This window comes from Castor canadensis, chromosome 8 (assembly GCF_047511655.1).
Source record: "Castor canadensis chromosome 8, mCasCan1.hap1v2, whole genome shotgun sequence".
In the NCBI taxonomy this organism is placed as follows: Eukaryota; Metazoa; Chordata; class Mammalia; order Rodentia; family Castoridae; genus Castor; species Castor canadensis.
Window position 1 is genome coordinate 144,480,667 of NC_133393.1, and position 19,315 is coordinate 144,499,981.

Here is a 19,315-nt window from a genome sequence, read left to right on the forward strand (position 1 = left end):
TTCCCACTGCACATGTGTTCATCAAAATGCACCAGTTAAAGTGAACTTCCTAGTTTATTTCAGATACCTCTTATGTACTGAGCATCTAGGCAAGAGTAACCAGTCATGAATCTAGTGCCAAAAATGAGAGTGGATAATGAAATACACATGAGACAAAAGCATCCCCACTGAAGATAGCAACTAGCAGGGCAGAAGTTACTAATTGCCAAGAAGGGTAGGCAACAGGTTCATAGCTCAGCAGCCAAGTGAGTGTAGGTCAATGGCTTTCCTGATGCTGGTATCATTTTCAGTCTGTGAAATGAGGGTAGGGATGGCGGCTTTCTCAGGTTTGCTGGAATAGGCAGAATTTCTCAGATTTGCTAGAAGGTACTGTGTCCTAAGATGCAGAACAGCAAAATAGGAAGCAGACGGACTCCAATGGACACCTAAATTGAACCAAAGACTATCTTTACTGGCTGTGTCCTTGGAAAATTACTTATCCTCTCTGAGCTTCAAGGGAGATAATGCCCAGTCACAGGAGAACCCATCAGCTTCACTGGAAGGAGTCACAAAAGGACCTCAAACCAGGAAGAGGAAGTGAGAAGCTCGCACAAGCCTTGCTCAGTTGCCTTGCCAGGTGAGATGCCTTCTGGAGGATGGATGCCACAGAGGTCACCTGCCTGCAAGGAAGGGTTGTATGGAGGGGCTTGAAGCCTCAGGAGTGTCAGGATGATCCAGAAAGCTATTTTAGCATAATTGATGCAGCAGGGGCCCACAACTTTCCTGCCTGAACATAGGGGGTACTTCATTGATATTTGCTAAATGAATGAGTGAACTAAGCAGGGTTGAGGAGGACCAGGTACATCCCTTACACAATCCCTCCCTCTTTCTGTGTTAACTTCTCTAAGCTTTTGTGTCCTTGCATGTTGAGATTCATGAGTTTGGTAATCTCCTGATTACCACCTTCTTCTACCTTTGCAAAATTTTAGGAGGCAGAAATGAAGGACTAGACTGTAAGCTTCTGAGGGAACAGAGTCTGATTTAATCTTGTTTCTGTCTCCACAGGCTCTCAGTGGGTCTGTGCACAGAACATGAAAACCGATAGATGTACAAGTCCTGAAAAGATGGAAATGAGGGATCATTCAGGGAACCCCTACTCTATCACAAGTGGCAATTTATTTATTTTATAGACATCTCAAATGATCTAGACACCAACACTCTAAGGCAGAGGCTTTCGTCCCCACTCTACAGACATAAAATCCTAGGCTGAAGGAAACTAACTGCCATTAACTCAGGGTTGAACAATACAAGGAGCTTAGTTCTCATTTGCAAATCATTAACATTGCTATCATTGACCACACCAAAACTCAAGTTGAAATTTATACACCATTAGGAAGTATTGTGGAGGTATAAACTTAACCTGACTATGGACTTTGGAAGTGAGAGTTTGGGAGGTGATTAAGGATAAATGAGGTCATAAGAATGGGACCCAAACCCAATGGGGCTGTGGTTTTTAAGAAGGGGAGGAGACACCTGAGCTAGGGTGTGCTGTCTTGCTGTGTGATATTCTATACTGCCTTGGGACTGTGTGGAGAGTCTCCAAGAAGGTTCTTGCCAGATGTGGTCCCTGTTTCTCAGACAACCAGAGCCATAAGGTAAATAAACATCATACCAAGCCTCTGTTGTGTTGCTCTAGGAACAGAAAATGGATTAAAATTATCACCATCATCCCACGTGTTTAAGTTCTAGGCTTCACAGGTCCTTCCGATGTTTCTAAGATATAACATCAAGACAGCACTGATTTATCACAATGAAAGGAAGAATTCGGTCCTAAGATCGTTCTCTCTTGGACATACAGCATCGATATTTTCATCTCCTATGAGTGCCAAGGACCGCATCACGGATGACTGGCCTTTAAGCTGCTGCTAGGTAATGTTCTAACTCACAGGAAATGTCCACTGAGCAGATTAACCAGTGTCCTTAAGAGCTACCACAGAGCAAGGGGCAGGCTCCATGTCTGCTGTGGCAGACATGGAGGTACATGCCTATAATCCTAGCACTTAGGAGGCTGGTGAGTTTGAGGCCAGCCTGAGGTACATAGTGAGGCCCTGTCCCCAAAACAAATAAACAAAAAAAATAACTTTGTTGCATCCAAACATTTGCTTTCAAGGTCTTTCACTGTGAGAAATAGGAAAGGTAAACATACTTAGGAAGGCGAAAGAGTCAAGCATAAGCACTTTCTGTAGGAATCTCTTCAGGAAGAGCAAAACCCCAGGGCACTGCTGAGCACCTAGGATGACTGATGCACTGAGGGCCGGCCGTTAATAACGGTACCATTTTCCAGGAGCTAACAGATGCTATTTTATGAGTAAAGACAAGAGCTATTGGGCCTTTTTAGGTACCTATAAAGATCTGGATAATTCTAAGTTATTCTAATAGCTGCCTGACAATTTTATTAGCATCGTCAGCTGCCAGGTGGCCTTGTCCAACCCTGACAGAATGAGTCCCCACTGGGGACTATTCACATCAGTGAGTTCTACTCAGAACACTTTCTTTTTTTCAATTAGCAACACAACAAAGAGGCTGCTTCCCATACTCTCCCTGTCTCAGGGGCTATGAGGCCTACGGGGGGTTCAAAATCAGGCAGTGAACCCTGTGCTTCAGCATCTTAATTAAATGTATAAAAAATGTCCAGACTTTATTTCTCATGAGCCTAAATACACTTGAATGAACCTACATGGTGAACCACTCAACCTTGACTTCTGACTTTTCATCATTTCTTAAAACACTAATTCTCATATTTTTAATTTTCTGAACTATTCCTTGTTTTCCTTTTTTAATGTAGGAACCTGTTCATGTTTTGTGATTCCATTCGCTGTTCTGGCTCTCTGAAGTTGTTAACTTCAGGCGTCTTCAAGTTTTGGGCTCTGCTCTACCTATCTCTATTTCTTACTGGCTTCTTTTACAACCTGTTTAAGCTGATGTCTGACTCTCATCTCAGAGTTATTCCTATGGATTTGTCATAATACATGTGAGTGAGACACTGAATATGGGCAAGTGGCTTTGAGGTTGGGGGAGGGCTTTGTGACCAACAGCCCTCACTAGAGGACGATGAAGTAAGTAGGGCTCTTTCCTTGGGTCCATCACTCAAGGTCAAGGCACAAATCAGGAGCTCTGCCCAGTGGGTGCTTACAAAAGAGCTGCTGGTCAGGTATGTGGGTTGATAAGGTCTCACAATAGGAACTCTAGTGCCCATTGACATTCCCAGGCCTTAGGCAACAAAGAGGAGGAGTCAGCATTATTAGAGCTTCAGAGCTTGAACTGGGTCCCAGGCCTTTGAGGAGGGACCATCCATGCTGGAGCTGGACTTGTGTGTGTGTGTATGTTCTGTACATAGAACCCACTACAGAACCTGGTGAGGTAGCTCTGCTTGTTTTTGAACAAAACAAGTAGGCACATCTCCCTTCTTCCCTCCAGCCACAGACCCCCAGCACCTGTATCTGTAGGAGCTCCCAGGAACTTCTGGGAATGGTGAAATGTTGGCAGAAGCCCATCCCAGCACTTCTTAGCAGTGTGTGGAGGGGTCTGCTTGGAGCTGAGAGCAGTAACTTTATATGATCTGATGCTGGGCTACCCCAAACATCACTGTCAGAATGTTGGGCTGGTTCCCTAGAGAGAAATCTTACAATTTTCTGTGTGGAAAACAGAAAACTGGCTTTGAGCCTTTTGACTTCTGAGTGGAGGCAGGGGCTGGTCAAAGTCCTCCCTCCAAGAGGTGTACTTCCTGTCAGTCTCCTGCCCTGCCTGCCCCGTCTCCATCTGTGCCAGGGAAGCTACACTGCAAGCCATGTAGGTTGTGGCGGTGTAACCCAAAATAACCTCCAGTAGTACACAATGTGTGCCTGGCCACAGGGGCTGGGGGAACAGACTACAGATCTAGCTTCTTGTAGGGTGGGGATTCACCCTGTCCCCTTCTCCGCTGGGCATGGGGGAATCCCCGAGCTTCTCACTGCTGAGCCTTGTGTGGGGTTTGCAAAGCCAAGCAGCCCACGTACGGCATTGTTGACTGACCGGGGTCCCTGCTCTGTGGTGTGATCCCTACTCTGCCTTCTGTGTCTTGGTGTTCCAAGTTTGCTGCCTTCCCTGTCTGCTGTATTATCCCTCTCATTATCTTTATTCTGGCAAACTTATGTCTTCTCTTGTTCCTTTTCTGCCATTTTAGTGGATTTGTAGGGGGCCTGGACATAAGCCCTTGGATTCAAACTGTCACATTTCATAATTTAAATTAAATAAAAAGGGATGTGTGGGTCATGTAAAACTCATGTGCAAGCCAAATTTGTCCTCTGGGCCACCTGCGTGCAACATCTGCACAGCATCACTATGCTGACTGTGATCAGGGAAAACCAAGATAATTTGGGTGACTTGGTTTGGAAAGAGAAGGCAGAGGAACAAATTCATGGTGGGGGAGAGGCTATCTGAGGACAGTGGGCAGCTGTTCTCTTGCTCCAGGAAGAGAATTGAAGGGCGTGAGTGTAAAAATGCAGCATGAGATTTTAACCACATGTGCAAAGCCATCTCTCACTGCCATGGCTGGCCACACTGGTCTCCCTACCTGCAATTTCTTCCCTATAAAGAGCCTTTCCTACTAGTCATGATTTAGAATCTCCAAATATTAACAGAGCAAGCATTTAATCATTTATCAAGTAATTATAAAAGGTTTAATGGGCTGAACACTGTGCTGTGCACGAGGGAGAGTGATAAGCCAGGCAGATCTGGTGTCTTCCATTGAGTGTGTACATTTAGGCAGAAACAATGACAAGTCAACAAGCATTTTCAATAAAATCAAAATCTAAGTCACTGTTACCTATCTTGTCTCATATTCATTTCTTCGATAAATAAACTTGGCATTCTTATGTCCCAGGTAGCAGCTAAGCCTGTGTTAAAGTATATCTGCAGACTCATTACTGCAAGGGAGTTTACCCTATGAGGTTGCTACTTCAGGTGTAATTATTCTCATCTACCCTCATTTTCATACATGGTGAAACTAAGGCTAAAAGTGAGGGAGTGAATTCCAAAGGCCATTTAAAGTAGTGTGTTAGTTTCTTATTGCTGTGGTAACACAAGTTTATCCTCTTATAGTTCTGGAGGTCTGAAGTGTGACTTTGGTCTTACTGGGCTAATGTTGGCAGGACTGACTCCTTTGGAGGCTCTGGGGGAGAATCTGTTTTCTTGTTCCTTTCAAGCTCTCACAAACTCCCACATTCCTTGGCATGTGGCCCCTCCCTCCAGCTCAAAGAGCATCACTCCAGCATCACTTACTCTCTCTGTAGGAAAATCTCTCTCCACCTCCCTCTTCTAGGACATTTAGGGCTCACCATATAACACTCTCCCATCTCAGGATCCTTCATTCAATCACATTTGTGTCTCTCCTGCCACACAGGGTAATTTCTACAGATTCTGAGGTCTGGATTAGGATGAGGATATCCTTGGGGGCCACAATGAATCCTATCACAGGGAGAAAGAGGAGAACTTATGATTCAGACTTCTGTCCTGTACCTGTAAGGTGGCTTAGCCCCCTGCATACGTACTTCCCATGAACTCTGAGCTTCCACCACTCCCATACATCACTGTGCCTTAAATATATCATGAAGACCATTCCTTTTCCAAGGTGCTACTTCTTCCTGGAATTCCTTACTACTTGGACCTGCACAAACTCCTACCTAGACCTCAAAGCCAAGCTTAAGTGCATCCCCTCTGAGCAAAACTTGTTCTCCCTCTTCATGCCTCCACTTTGGCAAACTTCCTGTGCAACAAAGACCACATCACTTTTGATCTTTTCTGCTCCTTCCTTCCCCATCTCCATTTACATAGGAGCTCCTGAAAGGCAGAAATCCCTTCCCTTCCTTGTGCCTCGTTGTCTTCCATGTCCAATGTTACCTGGCACTGAGTAGGGGTTCAAAGCACATTCCAGAACTGAACTGAAGCTAGTTTTCAAAACAATTGTGTGATAAGGCAGAGTGTGCAATCTTCCCTGTAGGACTGTTTTTTAAAAGAGAGGGAAAACAAAATCCACATATTTTGTTTTCTTCCCTATTAACTTACTGATCCCATGTTGAGCATTATACAGATGCTAGGACTGTAGTGCTGAAGAGAGCACCTGCCTGGCACATGCAGAAAATGTGATATATGGCACTCTCTCCTATGTGCCAGCCACTGTGCGTGACTGCTGCCCACAGTAGCTCATCTAAGTGGAGGAACCAGAGCAGAAGCTTGTAGCCAGAAGGAGTTCCTCACAGTCTCATCCCGCACATGCATTCTAGAAAATGAGTTTCTGCTCTCCCGTCTGACTATGGCAGCTTTGTCGAACTTCAGAACGCTTATCCCAGAATTCAAAGGAATCAAGGCAGTGTTTTGGAAATGAAGGCTTCTGACACTTTTAGGCGGGTTGTGAAAATAATTTAGGGTGTCTGGACGAGCAAATAAAGTAGAAAAGGACACAATTTATTGAACATGGTAAGGTTAAGTATTGTTTCATGAAAGTATTTCAGTTGCACACCTACATACAGTGTGCACACATGTGTATGTGTGTACATGTAGATACAAATGTGTATATACTCATATACACACATCCATTTTTTGGATTGTGTGCAAAATGTACTTCTTTTTGTGGAATATAGTCCAAAAAGTGTAGAAAATTATTGATGGCTCTACATATATACTTCACAGATTAAAAAAAGAAGCATGTCCTAGAAATGGAATCCTGTCAGTGTCTCTAATAAAACGCCTGGTAGATAAGCCCTCTTGCCCACGGGTGTCTGAGTTCACACTCATTTCATTACCCACTGTGAGGACTGGGATGATCTTTTATTAAAGGAGCCAGTAGGGTTCCATGTGCATTCAAAGGGGAAATGACCTGTTCAAATACATCTTGCTCTATTACCAAGGCTAGCCTGACAAATGTATGTAGGAAGTTCCTTTAAATAGCTTACCATGGGATTCCCTTTGGATTATAGCAATCTAGATCATCTTATTAAGAAATTAGTTAATTAAACTCCTCAAACTCTTAGGATGCATACTTCTAGAGACCTGAGTTACAATTCCCAGCTCTGCCCCTGGCTGGCCATGTGACCTCAGGCACCCGTCAGTGCCTCATGTGTCCCAGGGGCCCTCATGTGCACCATGAGCTGCAGGTCGAATGCCAGAGGGCCTGTCCCTGCAACACTGCAGAGGCCTGCACAAAACAGGAGCTCAGAAAATGTTAACACCTCCCGCCCTCCACTCCCCTTCTCTCTGAGAATATTTCCAGAAAAGTTAAAAAATAACCACATGCCAACTACACTAATGAGTCAAGGAGAAAGACCACTGAGAAAATGGCATTTCTCCTCCTCGGCAAAAGCAACAGAACCATGTGAACCTCCATTCTGTAGCTGGGGTGCCAAGTGGCTGGGCCTTGCCAAGTTCCCCCCTGTGTTGTTTGCCAGCTAAGAGTTTGGACTTGAGCAAGTGCCAGCCCTGGCCCGGCTGTGTGTGCTAGATCCTATGACCAGCCCAGCCCTGACCTTTTCTGGTATTTATGATGTCAGATTGGATTTTGATCACTGTTTGAGCTCTGGACACAAAATAAACAGGTTGGCACTTTTCCCTGGGAAGGCACAAGTGCCAGGATTTTAATCCTGTCTCCAAACACTTTTCCCAAAAGCTCTCCTGCCCCACAACTCCCATGGCAAAACAACCAAGACACAACTTTTCTTTTGAACGAGCAGCCATGGGTCAGTAACCTCAGGCAAGCAAGGCTCAACCTGGCTGCATATTAACCTCATGGTGAAATCTTTTAGAAATACCGGTGTCCACTGCCCATCTGAGTGGTCAGAACTTGGTTAGTATGTGGTTAGTCTGAGCATCAACAGTCTTCGAGAGCATCCCATATGATTCTAACATGAAGCCAGTCCTGAGGACAACTGTGCTTGGGAGAAGGGGAGGGAACAAAGAGGTGGAGGATTTCATTCTGGCTGGCTGCTGGAGATGGGAATGAATGGGCTCAGTTTTCCTGTAAAGAAAACGTGGCAGGGAGAGGTCAACTGGATCTCCCAAGATCATTCAGCCAGGCTGGGGTGTGTACACACACACCCATGACACTTACTGTTGAGCTCATAGCATCTACATATGCCTGTGTGTATATGCAATCTCATCACCATCCTACTTCAGGGTCCCAAAGACAGGGTGCGTCACTATACTTTAGAATACCAAAAACAGAGCTGGGTATGGTGGAGATAGGAGGATCACAGTTCAAGGCTAGCCTGGGCAAGAAGTTAGTGAGACTCCATCTCAACAAATAGTCAGTTCCTGGACAGGTGGAGGTAGGTGGATCTCGGTCTGAGGTCTGCCCGGACAAAAGTGTGAGATGCTATCTGAAAAACAAACTAAAGCAAAAATAGCTAGGGGTGAGACTTAAGAGGTAGCATGCTTACCTAGCAAGGGAGAGGTCCTGCCTTCAAACCCACTACTGAGATTAAAAAAAAAAAAAACAGGTGGAAACAGCCCAAGATCTAAAAAAGTAGGTGTGAACAGGCAAATATTAACACAGTCATGTCATGGGATATGAGGAAGCATAGAACACAACGTAGTACACAGTAAGAGAAAATAGTAGTAGTATGTAGTTAGGCACAAAAAAGTTACTATACAAACAGTATTATAATATTATCACAATTTTATAAAACAAAGCAAAACAAAAACAACCAATCTTACACTCATAGGAATGTGTCCAAAATGTCAACTAGTTAACTCTATCAGAAATATGAGAGAGCTTCATTTTCCATTCTGTGTAGGTATGTCCACACACTGCTGCATCCATCACACACACCAGCGGATGGCCAGGGGAGGGAGACTTAACGATGCCCAGGACAAAGCAGTCTATCCTTGAAAGGGCCCAACAAACTCTGGTTTTGTGTCTGGAGAGGAAGTTTCATTTCTATTCCCAGAGGTAATCCATCCTTACTACCCTATCCTGTCCAGAGTTCTCTTCTTACTGTTCAACCAAGAAAACGTATTTTCTTCCCCCAAATTAAACCAAACAAAACAAAAAGTAGAGAACACATCATGGGATAACAGGGTCTCTCTAAAGTTCTAAGTCAGGGACACAAAGATTTGAGGTTGAGCACCTACTGTTTGCTGCTATGAAAAGCATTAAGAGCTCATAAAAACCCACCTCCCATTGTAACCGTTTCCAAACCAATCTTTAAGGTACAACTAGCACCTGCCATGGACCTGGAAGCTAAATGCCTTGAGACTCTCAGTGAGCACCATCACTCCTGGAGATCTGAAGCCATGGGACACCAGCTTTTGGTGAGATGTCACCACCTCCTTTATTCTGTGTCTCAGCGCCTGCCTCGAACAGTGTATTGTGCCTGGAGATGATGCCAGCGATTCACCTCTACTTGGTGGCTGCAGGATACCCATGATTTGCTACTTTATAGGAGCAGAAGGGGGTTAATATTGTAGAACTCAAAGAGTTATAGAGATTGAAGGCTTAATTTTATTTATTCAGTAACTAATGTTTCAGCTACTAGGCTTAGATTAGGATACCACTTGAAGGCAGAACCAGCAGGACTACCAGCAAACAAATGCAAGATCAAATACAGAGTGTGGGGGAAAGAAGCTTTCAGGGACCCCCAAGTTTGCATGGTTCTGGCTTTGCTTCGAACAGTATAAACAGTGTAAGAGTCAGAGAAGTGAAAGAGAATTGAGATTGCCCAATCAAATCTACTTATTTTACAGAACATTCATTCCTTCCACAGTCATCCATTAAGTATTTACTGAGTGGATAGCTTTGGGTCAGAAAGGTAGAGTGGCTTGCCTAACATTGGTAAAGATAAAACAGATACCCATCTGAGTTGTTTTGCAACTGCATTACACAAGTCAAACACCTTGGAGACGTTTCTTTCCCTTTGCAATGAAAAGCACTGAACTAATGCATGATCTCTGAGAATCCCTCCTGGTTCCAATTTTCTTCTTGTGCACATGCCAGCAGAGCCACTGCAAAACATCCTTTGTTTCCAACTACTTCCATATAAGACTGGAAAGAAAATTTATCTCCTGACATATCCCTTTCTACTTTGACAAACACTGATTTATTTTTTAATTGATCTCCCCATAAGGCACACACCTAATCTGCTTGAATGATGACACAGTTAATTAGACCAAACAAGGAAGAAAGCCCAGGACAGCCAGTCCCAGTAGACGGCCTGCTTCCCAAGAGGAGCGGCTAAGTTCTCAGTGAAGAGCAATTTGCAAAAATGAGGATCAAGTTGATATTCAGCTAGGTCAAAATTTTAAATTAGGTCACATTATTGGATAAACAGGCTACTAAATCTACATTTTTCCATCTATACAGAATAATCCTCTAAAATGCTAAAGAAAACTGATTCATGCACCAAAGCTTACAAACGTCTAGGAGAAGCCAGGCACGGTGCGAGGCACTGGGGTAAAGACGGCATCAGTGAAGAGTCCTGGATTTTAAGAGGCAAAACAGATGGTGCCAAGGGGGAAAGAAGTCCAAAGAGAATGTTTCATTAATTTAGAATGGTTCTATTAGCCAGTCTGCTTCTTAAGGTTGCCAGTGACAGAAAGTAAATATACCTTAAGATAAGGAAACTGCTTCAGGCAAGGCTGGAACTAGGAACCACAACACAGGATGATCTAGAATATGTTTTGTCTTCTCAAGTTCCCCATCTAACTTGTTAGCCTGAGAAACTAGGGCCATCTACATATGTTTTCTCTTTTGTACCACATCTTATCTTGGCACTTGTGTCTAGCCTTTATATCGTACAGGGTTCTGTGTGGCACCCAAACTCCACTTGAGTTCAGGCAATTATCATCTCTTATTTGGATTAGTGACACAGCCTTCTGACTGCAGGCTTGTTTTTGGTTCTGCACCCTCTAATCCATGCCCCCACAAGTGTACTCTCCAACCCATGACCTCAACGATTGCAGCAAAATGACCTTTCAGTACAAAGGACTGATTGGTTTGACTTTGTGCTTCTTTTCCTTAAGGCCATCAACAGATTCTCACCATTTCCCAGGGAAGCCAACCTTGTAGGACAACACCTCTATGATTTGGCTCCTGTCTGCTTTTCAACCTTCCATCAACTGCTCAACCATCCTCTGACCTCCCCAATTTTTCTTTGTACTAAAAGTTCTGAACACAGAGATCCTTCTGAGCCCAGGAAATGCCTTGCAATGCTGTTTCAGTTCTTCATGACTTTAGTCCACTGTCTTCTCCCTTGGAAATGGCCAGGAGTCCCCTTCTCTTGTGTATAAATCTCCAGGGTATATATAGAGCCCTCTTAGGTTGTGCATGAGGTCACTGCAGTTCTAATTTGACTCGGTATGCTTAGTACATGTCCCCCTATCTCTTACCAGTCTTTTATTATCATCTGTCCTTCTGAATTCTCAGTTAGAATAGCAAGCCCCAGAAGGCCGATGGACTATCATATTCATCCTTATAAAGTCAGTATTGACTTAATGGAAAGGATCAGTGGATAAAAGAAGAGACAGGCTGTAATCTTGCCTTTGACACCAACTAGAGAGATGGCTTGAGTATTATTTAACCTCTGAAAGCATTGTTTTTTCTTTCTTGTAAAATGGGAACTTGACTATTTGTGCATCAGAATTGGTGTCAGGATAGAAGGAGCTAATGCATATAGAACATCAAGACTGGATGTGTCACTGTCTGGACCATATAAGAGCTTTTAAAGGGTAGTTCACTGAAAATGACAAAGAGCAACATAAGAAATTAGTATTAAGGGACTCTAGGTACCAGGTACACTGGAACGCATTATATTATCTTTATCATTTTTCTGCAGATCTAAAACTGTTTCAAAATCACTAACACCTAATCCTCTTCCCCTCCTTTACAAAAGGCATGTGCTTCAGGGGCTGCTCCTTTTTTCTCTTCTGGTACGGTATCAGCTTGAAAATAAAGTTCAAAAAGAGGAAGATAGGCTGGATTTGAGGCATCTTCTCACTCTCTCTCTCTCTCTCACTCTTTTGATATCTAGGAAGTAAAGAAGTGATGCCAAAATTACCATGCTTTATTGGTTTTCGAAAGACAAATGGGGACTAGAGGTGTGGCACAAGTGGTGAGCACCAGCTTTTCAAGTACCTGCTTTGCAAGCTTGAAGCTCTGAGTTCAAATCCCAGTTCCACCAAAAAAACCAAAAAAAGGCAAATGAGAAGCTGGGTGCCTGTGGCTCACACCTGTAATCCTAGTTACTTGGGAGACTGAGAATGGGAGGATCACAGTTCGAAGCCAGCCCAGGCAAATAGTTCACAAGACCACATCTCTAAAATAACCACAGCAAAACAGACTAGGAGGCATGGCTCAAGTACACTGGTAGAGAGCCTGACTTGCAAGGATTCTTGAATTCCATCCCCAGTCCAACCAAAAAAAAAGGCAAATGAGAAAACAAAACAAAAAACCTAAACCCAAACCAACCCCCACCCCCACACCACCAAATTTTCTTTTCCAACAGAGGTGGTTGTTAATGGGGATAGGTATGTGTGTGTGTATCTATCTCCCTTGGCATCTAGGCAAGCACAGTGACCTACTGAGGGAGACCATGCTCCTGTGAAATACCTTCTACCCATCTGCTTAAGGGCTTTGCACGCACAGCTCTCCCTGCTGCTTCTTCCAGATGGACAAGCACAGCATGCTGTGTAGAGAAGAGACCAGCACATCTGTCTTCCTTGACATGCCATGTCCATCCTTGTCAAATATTAGATGCTCCTAATAATCAATGTATATGCATTTAAGACACAGAAAATAGTGTCCTTGTGACAGTCACAGAACGGCATGCACTGATTTTTCTCTTTTCATGAATATGTGGATGAGGAACAAGTTGGTCTTGCTTATAATTTCAGGGGAAGATCAGAAACTCTAGCAAGTCCTAATCAACTCTGTGGCCTTTTGTGGGTGTGAATGCTTTGGAGTCTGGTAAGTTCAATCATACAGTCCTTTGGAATTGCACATCTTTCTAGGTACAGGGGAATGAATACATTTCCTTCTCTTCTGAAAAAAGAAATCCATAACTTGCTGTTCTACTCTGTGTTGAAGAGAAGATTCAGTTAAGCATCTTTTGAGGCTAGTGTTGATACAAACAAGAAGGCAGAGCAAAGTCTGAAGCACATACAATAGAAGTTATAGTACAAAGCTGATTCAGAAAGTCACCTAAGGCCTATGGATGGTGGGTTTCCAAGTAAGAAAGTGATGATCAAGCTGTAGGAGAGGGTTGATGTCATTTCTTTTCTCTTGCACTGGTCATTACTAGTCACATAAAGCCATCATAATTACCACCATATGTTCCTGACTGACCTAACACATATTTGTCAGTAGGAAGTAGTTATCAACAGAAAAAGGTACCAGGCTTTCGTCAGTTCGCACAGATAATTCTGGTTGTCACAGCTGGTGGAGGTTGGGAAAGGATGCTATGGCACCTAGGAGGTAGAAGCCAAGGAGACTATTCAACATCCCACACTGCACAAAACACACACACACACAACAAATAGTCCTATTCAAAACGTCAATGGCACCAAGGTGCAGAAATCCCATACTAAAATAATGACTCTCAAGTATGCAGGCCATTGGTGTGGGGAGGAAGGAAGTGTTTTGTGCAGTGACCTCTGTAATTGGAAAAGATCCTACAGGTATTTCTAATACCTGTCAGCTCCCACCCTGCAACCCAGAATAAGTGTTCAGAGGACAAAGCTGTAAATGATCATTAGGTACTGATCAGCTTTTCCACACCTTCTAATCCAATTTGGTTTGTTGCTAAAGTACAGCAGGCGGAGAACTAACCTCCACATGAGGTCCCTTGGGCCAAGATACTTGCAGAGCAAACAAGAAAAGGAAATTGGCTTCCTTTCTGTGTACATGATTCTAAAGGTGGACTTGGTTTTTGTCAACATAAATTCATTCAACAAAGATTTGGGTCTTGTCTCCATGTATTTGTATATTTATTTCTTGTCCAGAGCTTTTATTAGGTCCCAGATATTCCCTCTCCCCACTTTCCCCCATGGTGACTTAGAATATTTGGATGGGGGATAAGCTCTGCACCCACAATAGCTATATTCACACTCAAAATCTCCTTATGTCAAGACAACTGATTTGAGTTGATTGATAGATAAGTAATTCAGCTTAAAAACTCACATTAATGCTGCATAACCCTATAATGTTAATAAAAGTTTACAGATTTTTTCTTCAAAGTGAGATGAGTTAGTCACATGGGTCCCTAATGGACAGAGCATTAAAGAGCATAACTTCTGCATTTTATATCTAGGAGGTGCTCAAAAAATATTTACTGACTGCTTGAATGGGCAGAGCAGCTTTCTGGAGTTCTGGATTTCATGCTGTTGAGCTTTTCATTATTTTTTTTTTTTTTCGAAAATCTCTAGGAAACCCAAAAACTTTCTGGTCCACGGCTCAATGGTCCTCAATCTTCTTGCCCACAAACTATGCACACAATTACTTTCAGGAAACAAGTAGCCAGTCTGCACAATGTGAGGGCCCACCAGGAGATGGAAACTATTCAAACATGTGAGACACAGAGTTCGCACACAAAGGTGGCAAAGGTACAGATGGGCCAAGATCCTGTGGTCAAACAATAAAAGGTAGCCATGGGGTGGTCTGATAAGACCCTAGGATGCTTTTCTTTGATTATTCAGTTCCTCATCTCTAGTCTGCAGCCCTACCCTCACTCTTTCTCTTTTCTGCGACTCAGAGATAAAAGAAAAAACCTAAAGAAATTTTTAAATAAAAATAATAACATCATTTTTTTTCCCAGATTCTAAGAGGCCACTGATTGTTGGATTTATCAAAACATTTTCCAGGAGAAATAGACCATCTGACAAGTTGCCTTTGTAAGTCATATCTCAATTTAAAAAATGGTGAAATGTGAAAAACCCCACATCAGAGAATGGAGATAATGTAACAAATACCTGCAAAGCACCAGGTGAATTACATATTTAGTTCCTGAAATGCTATTCCCATTGAGAGTGAGAAGCTGAAGTATAAGAGCATTGATGACCAGAGCATCTAACCACCTCTTAGGACTCTCTCACTCTATAACCTGTGCTCTCCCCTGAGATGCATGGAAAGCTCTTTCCAATGAGGAGAAAATCCTCAATTCCTGTATCTACAAAAACCTTTTCCCAGACCTCCTTTAGCCACCTTGATGAAGGGCATTTTGGGAACTTTCTTTGATCATGGAAGGCAACTGTTGTTTCCTGTGCTATCAAGAATGCCCACCATCTTGAATCTTTTAAGAATGTAAATGGCTGCTTCACTGTGATGGCAATAAAGTCACTCTAATATTATTGACAGCAGCAGTTAACACTGGCAGGTACTAACTCTAAGTCAAAGACAGAGGTATGAATCACCTCAGGTTTCCTGCTATGGTGTGCATGTGGTTTGAATGTTTCCCAGGACCGCATTGTCATTAAAGCCTCGATCTTGAGGGAGGCACTCATGGGAGGTGGTGGAACCTTTAAGAGGGACAGCCTAGTGGGATGTCCTTATGTTATCACGGGTAGTTCTTATGTGAGTTCTTTAGAAAGACTGTTATAAAGCCTGAGCCTGGCCCATTCCAGCTCTCCGTGCTCCTGGTTGAGATTTTGTCACTTGTTCCTGAACACATTTCCACCACTGCTATACACTCCATGAGGTGACACAGCCAAGGGGTGGCCCTTGCTCTGGAGCCTGTGCTATGCCCATTGATTCCAAACCTGTGAGCTAAATAAACCTCTTTTCTTCATGAGTGGCTTTTCTAAGGTGTTTCATAATAGTGATGAAAAGCTAACACACTCTCATATCAATGCCCTATGGATTTATAATTCCAAGTTTGTCCTTAAGAAATAGAGGTTCAGAGATCTGAGCAGTATGAATAGGCTACAAAGATAGCTGGGGATTCCAAGCAAGCCCAAGGAAAGCCTCGGCTTCTTTGCCCCACCTGGAAGTAGACACTTGAATTGGGAAAGGGAGAGGAGGAACAAAGTAGGAAAAGAAAGACAGGTCCACATCCAAAAGCATGACTCTCCTATTCTTTATTATAAATCTGACCCCTGGTGCACATAAGAAAGCCATGTAATTGAGAGAGGCTCATCAAAGTCAGGGATCCTGGTGATGATCAATATGGCCCTGCTTGGCCCCAGAAGTCCAGGTCATACAGGCCTCAGGGTGCAGTAGCACTCCGAAGCAGAAGCAGTCTCACTTTTTGGCCTGGCTTGCCAGGAGAGAGTTGCAGGAACAATCGGAATGTGCCCAGGGTACTTTCTAATGAGCTCTGCTTAGCATTCATCTGTTCTGCCTCACCCTCGTTAATCCCAATACACAAGTTCACTTTAGCCACATTTTGTCCTTAATGATTCTATCCAGTTAGTCCTCTATTAGGTACATCAAACCCAGCCAGCTGTCCTGAAGTGGCAGGCCCTTTACCCAAAACTGGCACTCTTGGATTCTATACTGGGGCATGCCAGGAAATCCAGAAAGGGAAATTGGGATAATCTAGTAAGGACATCTGGTTTAACCCTAAAAAGTTCTATTTTAGTTCCATAAAAGAAACACCGCCAGCCCAAACATTTCTGGAAGGATCCAGATCTGTCCATACCATTTCTGCATGCCCCAACCTAAATTCATCATCCAGTGCTATTCACCCTACTTCCCCAGATCACCTCTAATCCATTTTCTTTGCTCTACCCTCAAGAACAATACCCTGTCCTTGGCCACTACTTACCATGTCTTGCATGGACTGGATTCCAACTGCTACCAAAGTTCTCTTTCAAGATATAGAAGTTCCCTTTTTTTGTAGTTTCAATTAAACACACTTAACCATGACCCAGAAATATTAAACAGAAACATACTCCAAATAAACAGCATATAAGTTTAACCCCCATGTTATTCTGAATAACATGGTAAGAACTTGTGCCATCCCACCCAGGACATGAATCTTTCCTTTGTTCAGCGTATCTATGATGTATATCTTATCCACCTGTTACCACATAGTTGCTGTTCTACTTACCAGATCAACTATTGTAGTGTCATGCTGGTTATGTTCAAATAATCCTTCTTTTATTTAATAATGGCCCCAAAGGAAAAGAGTAGTGATGCTGACAACTGGAATGTTTCAAAAAGAAGTTTTAAAAGTGCATCCTTCAAGTGAAAAGGTGAAACCAAAATAAGATGTTTGGGGAGAGATAAAAATCAGATTCACTAATATATTTTGTTATAATATATTGTTAGAATTCTATTTTATTACTGACGTCTTTTACTATGTCTAATTTATAAATTAGACTTTGTCTTAAATATGTATGTATAAAAATAGTAGGTGCAGGATTATCCATGGTTTCAACTGAAAGACCACCATACTACTGAAGGTCTTGGAAAGTAACTACCATAGGCAAGGGAGGACTGTTGCACAGGTCTCCTGCTTTACCCTTCAGGTCATCCTCACACTCAGCCAAAGGAATCCTTTCCAAACCCGAAAAATCTGAGCTAAGGAGCCCATACCCAGAGCTCTGAACTATCTTTCAATGACCTGGACACACCCAACACTGAAACACGGAAGGCCATTCATACCTCTCTTGCCTCATTCCCTGAACTCACTTCATGTAGAACCATCTGATTTTTCTGTTCATCATTCAACAAATACTTATTGAGTGCTGGAATCTGTTCCAGGTGTTTGGAGAAATGAAGAGCAAAACACAATGGCTCCTTCCCACCTGGTACTTAGATACCAGTGGGCAGGGCAAAGAATAGTCAGTCACATCATACTTTGGGTGCCTAAGCCTGTGCTGTCAGGGTAGGGCAGAGCAGTCACTTGGTAAATAATTACACATTTGGTAAGTAATTACAGAAGGCAATGAGTGCCATGGGAAATAAAAATTAAACTGAGCTTTGTGGTGTACATGTATAATCCCAATGCTTAGGAGGCTGAAACAAGAGGATCAGAAATTTGAAACTGCGTAGAAAGTTTGTGACCATCCTGAGCTATATAGTGAGACTTTGTCTCAAAAACTCTAAAAAAAGAAAAAAGAAAAACAAAATTAAGAAGCAGCAAGCAGGGTGAGAAGAGGATGGAAGAGATCTCAAGATTGCAGGATTAAATGGGACCATCAAAGAAAATTCACCTGGAAGCTGAGATCAGAGAAAAGGCTTGGAGGACTTTATTGTAGTGAGAAGGGAGAGGCATGGGACACATGCAGCCCCTCCAAATGCAGTCACAGCTGAGATGTCCATATGTTTCCTGTGGGGCCCTCCCTTTTTCTCCCCAGCACCTCAGACCAGCAGCACTTAGTCCCTAACATGATTCCACTGTGCCCTGAACTATTCCTTTCAAGTCACATCCCTCAGACTCATACAATTCCAGATGGATCTGGAATCCTGTGTTTAGGTTAATGGGCTTTGTGATCAGGCTGGCTTCAAGCCAGGTTCTGCTATGAACTCATCATTTTTGACTTCAGAAAAACTGCTTACAAATTTCTATGAAGGCCAAATGAGACTTCCCAAGACCCAACACCTAAAAATCTCTTAAGAAATATGAACAACATGAGGATAGGGCTGGGCTTGTCGTATTTACTGTTATGTATCCAGGGCCTTCTGTGGTCCCAGGGGCTCAAAAGGTAATGAAAGAACATGAGACAGTGAATGTGCATGGAAGGCAGGAAGGGGAGAAGGAAGCACAGCAGGAGTGAAGGAAGTAGGAGAATAAAGAAGGAAGGAATCAAAAAGAAGGCGAAGAGGAAGAAAGGGAAGGAGGGAGAGAAGCAGCTTAACTCAGAAATTTGAGGTTTGAGAATGAGAGGAAAAAAACATGTAGAAGTAAAGGAAGTAAACTACCATTGATAAAATAATATGCAATGCTGAGCCATTTTCTGACTTAACCACCAAAATAAAGCCTTTCTGGCAATTACTATGTATCACCACTCCTTCACTTTTATAGAAAAATAACAGGAAGTTCTGAGAAGTTAAACAGTCTCTCTAATGTAGTAAGAAAAGGCAGATTCACATCAAAGTTAATATGAAAATAGTTAAAACCTCTTCACCAATTTTTCTAGAAATAAAATCCTTGATGTTGCCCTAGTGATGCATATCTTGGCAGATCCTATGCAAGAACTTCCAGGAGGTTCAGAATCAGGTAAGAGATGGGAAGAAAGGAGGAAGCTATGAAGGACAGAAAAGAGAAGAGTACAAGAAGCCACTAAAGTTCTCCAAGGGCAAAAGGAGGTAGACATTGAACTCCCCCATCCTCCAATAATAAAACTTGGTGATTAGGAGGGAACCATGAAT

The 19,315-nt window shown here is 42.9% G+C and overlaps 1 protein-coding gene and 1 long non-coding RNA gene across 9 annotated transcripts in view; one reads left to right on the top strand and one right to left on the bottom strand.

Annotated features, from left to right (window-relative positions):
* The window catches only part of Large1 (LARGE xylosyl- and glucuronyltransferase 1), a 502,729-nt gene that overhangs the window by 178,759 nt on the left and 304,655 nt on the right, over nt 1-19,315 (bottom strand). The window lies entirely within an intron of this gene.
* On the top strand, nt 9,128-16,997 carry LOC141425832 (uncharacterized). Its single transcript, XR_012450985.1, has 3 exons — nt 9,128-9,321; nt 12,898-12,970; nt 14,817-16,997. It is a non-coding gene; the product is annotated as an uncharacterized lncRNA (long non-coding RNA).